This window comes from Silene latifolia, chromosome 7 (genome assembly GCF_048544455.1).
Source record: "Silene latifolia isolate original U9 population chromosome 7, ASM4854445v1, whole genome shotgun sequence".
Classification (NCBI taxonomy): Eukaryota; Viridiplantae; Streptophyta; class Magnoliopsida; order Caryophyllales; family Caryophyllaceae; genus Silene; species Silene latifolia.
Genome location: NC_133532.1, coordinates 78,145,265 through 78,151,331, shown reverse-complemented (window position 1 = coordinate 78,151,331; position 6,067 = coordinate 78,145,265).

Here is a 6,067-nt window from a genome sequence, read left to right as displayed (position 1 = left end):
CACAGTATATCATTAGTTGCTCCGAAAATAATATCATCAACATAAATTTGAACAACTAAGTCCTCTTTTACCGGTTTTAAAAATAGCGTTTTGTCAACAGCACCTCTTTGAAAACCATTTTCAAGAAGGAACTTTGTTAGTCTATCATACCAAGACCTAGGTGCTTATTTAAGACCATAAAGTGCCTTATTTAATTTATAAACATGATTAGGAAAGTTGCTATCTAAAAACCCGGGAGGTTGATCAACATATACTTCCTCTTGCAAATAGCCATTAAGAAATGTGGTCTTGACGTCCATTTTAAAGAGTTTGATACCCATATGAGCAACAAAAGCAATAAGAAGACGAATAGATTCAAGTCTAGCCAGGGGTGCAAAGGTTTCATCAAAATCGATCCTTTCCTGTTGATTGTATCCTTGCACCACGAGTCTAGCCTTGTTTCTCACAATTACACCCGCATCATCCAGTTTGTTTCGAAATACCCATTTTATTCCTATGACGGAACGATCTTTTGGACGTGGTTCCATATGCCACACCTTGCTTCGCTCAAACTGATTAAGCTCCTCCTGCATAGCAATAACCTAATCAGGATCAGTTAAAGCATCATTAACGTTGGATGGCTCTATTCAGACAAAAATGAATAATGAGCACAAATTTTTTTCAATGAAGATCTAGTTTTGACTCCCTCATGAATATCAATCAAGATAGTATCCATAGGATGTGAACTTTGATGCTTCCAACGTCGAGGAACAAATGTTTCTGGTTATGGTGTAGATTGAACAGTTCTGGGTTCTGTTCGATTTCGCTCGATATTCGTATTTGTCTTTCCCGAAGTATCTGAGCTACTGGAAGCCTGATTTGTGGTTGAATTTAACTGTCCATTTGTATGTTCACGTTCAACAGTATTCGTTGATCTCTTCTAATCGAACAGCTATGTGTTCTGTTCAGTTCCCCCTGAATTCGTGATCTCTTCAGCATATGTTCCTTCTAATGACAAAGACTCCTCTTCTAATTCAGGAGGATCGTCCCTTACAAATCCAATCTTAAAGTCATTATCATCTTGTAATTCAGCATTAAGCACATTAGTTATATCCAAAATTACATGAAAACCTTCTTCAAAACATATAGTTCTCTTGTTATAAACTTTATAGGCCTTGCTTTCTTTTGGATATCCTATAAAAACCGCCTCATCGCTGCTTGGATCAAATTTTCCCAAATTATTTTTGTCATTGTTATGAACATAGCATTTAGTTCCAAAGCAGCGGAAATGTGAAATGTTTAGCTTTCGCCTATATAGAAGCTCATAAGGCGTTTTCTTATGAATGGATCTAATAGTAACACGGTTACGAATATAACAAGTTGCATTCACAGCTTTGGCCCAAAAGTTTATAGGCAACTCGCTACAAAGGAACATGGATCTAGTCATGTCTTCCATTGTTCTATTCATTCTTTCCACTACTCCATTTTGTTGCGGTGTCCTACGAGCGGAAAAGTTATGATCAATACCATGTTCCCTCCAAAATGATATAAACGAATCATTTTCAAATTCTCTTCCATGGTCGGTTCTAATGGACATTAATTTATGGCCACGTTTGTTTTGCAGTTTTTTTAATCAAAGCATGAAACTCTTCGAAAGCTTCACTTTTAGCATGTAAAAATAAAATCTAAACAAACCGTAAGTAATCGTCCACTAGAACACACACATACAGACTTCCACATCGGCTTCTAATCCTCATCGGACCACATAAATCCATGTGAATGAGTTCTAGAGGCTTGGTGGTGCTAACAAACCTTTTAGATTTGAAAGAACTTCGGACATGTTTGCATCGAGCACAAACATCACAAACTCCTTCACTTTCAAACTTCATAAAAGGTAAACCTTCCACTAAATCGAATTTTTAAAGTTTGTTTAAAGATGAAAATCAACATGTCCGAATCGTTTATGCCATAAAATAGGATCGTTTTGCATAACCGTCAAGCATTTAATGGTTTTCCTAGGAATGCTTCCTAAGTCAACCACATAAATGTTGTTAACTCTCTTACCTTCAAGAACAATTTCATTACTACTTTCCTTAACTACGTAATAAAGGTTTGCATGAAACTCATCTTTATTTTCTTTGTCACATAATTCAGAAATACTAATTAAATTGTGTTTGAGACCCTTTAAAAGCAGCACATCATCAATTGAATGTGAAAGAGACTTACCAATTTTGCCAATATGAATTATCTCACCCTTTTTGTTATCTCCAAATGTCACATTTCTGCCATCGTAGGCTGATAATGAGAGGAATTGGTTTCTATTACCTGTCATATGTCGTAAATATCCGCTATCAAGATACCAATGACTACCTCCTCTCATATGGCCATACAAAAGATATTAGTTAGATGATTTAGGAACCCAAACAAGTTGGGTCCCTTTTTATGACAAACAGTATCTAATACATCTTTCCTAATCCACATTTTCTTAACAACTCTGATGTTTTAATCCAAATGATTTAACCGTTTTTCACAAGCATTAAATACGTGACCTGTGTGCACAAAATTTGAAAATGATGTATTCAAGTAAACCCACATACTTACGCTTGCGAAAATCTCTCTCGATGGGTTTAGGTCTCTTAGCAATTTCAGCACTGGCGTCATTCTATTTTGAACATTCAGGAGGAGTGTTTACTTTCTGTTCAGGAACCCAGACAGCACGGTATTGAGAACCATTTTATCTAGAGTCGGAACAAGAGTCATAGCCTAATCCAAGTTTATTAGTGTTCTTAGATTGATTAACCAGAAAATCAAGGACCGTACCGCTACCTTCTCATTTAGCAACAACATTTCTCGCATTGCTTAAATCAATTTCCCGATTTTTGACTTTTACTAACAACTTTTTATTCTTATCAAGAAGGGAGTTGTAATCAACATTAAGTCTATAAAACTTAAAATAAATTTCAGAATAAAAAGTTGAACTTGTAGCATGCATCCTTTTAATCTCATCTAGTTTCTTAGTTAAGACATGAATTTTGCTAACAAGAGACTCTTTTTCAGTAGTTAGGTTAGATTGAATAGTCTGGTCAGCTGTTTATTTTTTAATGTCCTTCAGAATACGTTTTAACTCAATGTTCTCCTCCGCTATACTTTCAATTTTGAATTGCATAGCATCAAGACGCTTATTTTGTTCATAACACGTGTCCAAAGTCTCATCAAGTAATCTCACAAGTTTCCCTTGGATAAAAACCTAATCTTAATTTTCTACATATGGCACGTGTGAATCATGTCTCATTGGCAAAATAACTCGAATTTCCTTCAAAGGTGTTGGAATGCGCGCTAGTGACCTATTAGGAATTATACATACTGATGTTTGTGGACCTATGTGAATTATCGTTAGAGATGGCTATAGATATTTTATCACTTTCACGGAAGATTTGAGTAGATATGGATATGTCTACTTAATGAAGCATAAAAGTGAGTCCTTTGAGAAATTCAAGGAATACCAGAACAGGGTTGAGAACCAACTGGGTAGAAAGGTTAAAGCACTCCGTTCAGATCGGGGTGGCGAATATATTTCAAATGAGTTTGATCAACACCTTAAAAACTGTGGAATCGTTTTGCAGTTAACTCCACCTGGAACACCTCAATTAAATGGTGTATCCAAACGGAGAAATCGAACCTTACTTGATATGGTTCGATCCATGATGAGTCACACGGTAGTGCCTGATTCATTATGGGGTTTTTCTCTTTTGTCAGCAGCTCTTATACTTAACCGAAGTCCGACTAAAGCTGTCGACAAGACTCCATATGAAATGTGGAAGGGAACGGTACCTAACTTGTTCTTTATTCGGGTTTGGGGCTACGAGGCTTATGTCAAGTGGAGACACGAGGATAAGCTCGGCCCGCGATCGGTCAAGACATACTTTTTAGGTTATCCAAAAGGAACATTTGGCCATTACTTCTATTCGCCTACCGAACATCGAGTTTTTGTTGCGGCTAGTGCGACGTTCTTAGAGAAAGAATTTCTCGAGAACAAGACGAGTAATAGAACCTTCGAGCTGTCGGAGATTCCAGAACCAACAACCGAGGAACAGATGGAGGAAGTTGTTCCTCCAACTGATGATACGGTTAACATTCCTGAGGAACCTAGTAGGTCGGGTAGAGTCTCTCATCCTCCGGACAGATACATTGGTATGGTCGAGGAGAATGACGTTTTACTCCTAGAGAGTAATGAAACCGCTACCTATAAAGGTGCAATGGCCTGTTCCGACTCAAAGCTATGGCTCGAAGCCATGCAATCCGAGATGGATTCCATGTATGAGAATGACGTATGGGATCTAGTTGATTAACCTAATAAGGTAAAACCTCTACAGTGCAAATGGCTTTACAAAATAAAGCGTTCTGTAGACGCGCAACCAGATACCTATAAGGCACGACTTGTGGCAAAAGGTTTCACTCAAGTGCACGGATTGCATTATGATGAGATTTTTGCACCTGTAGTCATGCTACGTTCCATTCGGAGAATCTTAGCGATTGCCTCTTTTCATGATTATGAAATTTGGCAAATGGATATGAAAACCGCCTTCTTAAACGGTTATTTTGAGGAAGAGTTGTACATGGTGCAACCCGAAGGTTTCATAGATCCTGAACATCCTAAGAAAGTATGCAAGCTTAAGCGCTCCATTTATGGACTTAAGCAAGCTTCTCGGAGTTGGAATCATCGTTTCGACCAGGTGATAAAAGAGTATGGTTTCACTCGATCGGTCGAATAACCATGCTTATATATCAAGTCGAGTGGGAGCAAGATTGTATTCTTGATATTGTATGTCGATGACATACTCCTGATTAGGAATGACCCTCTCCTATCTTCGGTTAAAGAATGGGGCATATTCTGCACCCTATGACCGAGTCAACATATTGAGCAAGGTCAAAGATATCCACAAGCAAGTCAACGACTTAGATAGCCTAACCGACGCAGCCTGTCGGTCTGTCTCTTGTGCCTCGGCCACGGCAACTAGCCGGCCGGGGCACATATCCGCGAACTCATATCCAAGACCCCTCGGCGGCGAGTCAATAGGGTCCGCCGGCCTGCCATAGGTCCCTCGGCCGAGGGTAGCTCAGTCTTTCCACCTGCTAGCCACTTGGCCACTACGTGACAAAAGGTGAAAGTCTATAAATACTCCTCAACCCTCATTGAGGAAAGGATCCACAATTTAACCTAAGAATCACTATTCATCTGGTAATATCTTCCTTATCTCTCTACAATATATACTTCGCCAAGTAACAACAACTTATCTCTCTAAGTTTACTGACTCGAGCGTCGGAGTGAGTTCGCTCGGTCCAAAGCCGAGCCCTCAGTTTGTTCACTGTTTCAGGAGACCGAAAGGAGGATTCAATCAAAGACGTCATTCTACAAGCACGGGTGGTAACAAATAACTGCTCTGGAATTACACCCGGAACAATTGGCGCCGTCTGTGGGGAAAGATACTAAGAGCTAGTCACATTCATTCCCAAACAAAAAAAAAATAAAACAAAAACCCACCCAAAAAGCTAAGAAGATGTCGAAACAACCAGAGAAGGTGCTGGTGGAAAATGAATTCTACCAAGATGACACATTCCACAACTCAGAAATCGGGCAGTCCCCCACCGGCCGTATCACTGATACGACGAACGGGATGTCAAAGGAACAAGATACACCGCTGCCCGCCGACCAGGTCACCATCATGGGACATGTGGTTGATGCAAAGAAAAACGAAGCTACTCCTGGACCTAATTGGTAGTACGCCGGCTCACACTGTCACACCGACAAGAGCGGCGGAACCCGTCCAGGAGACCAGGGCCCAGAATGTGACTCCAAGAGACTTGAACGGAGCACTGGAAGAAGCTGGCCCTGTCAAGACGTCGGGGGAGCCCAGAGCGCTAGTGGCAGACCTAAGTCCTTCCCGCACTCGCGGGAGGACGGCGTCGCCGCAGCACCGACGAGGCATTCCCCAGAGGAGTGAAAGAAGCCCGACTCACCAGAGTCGGAGAAGAAGTCCGACTCACCAGAGTCGGAGAAGAAGCCCTTCCCGCTACGGGGAGAGGAGCC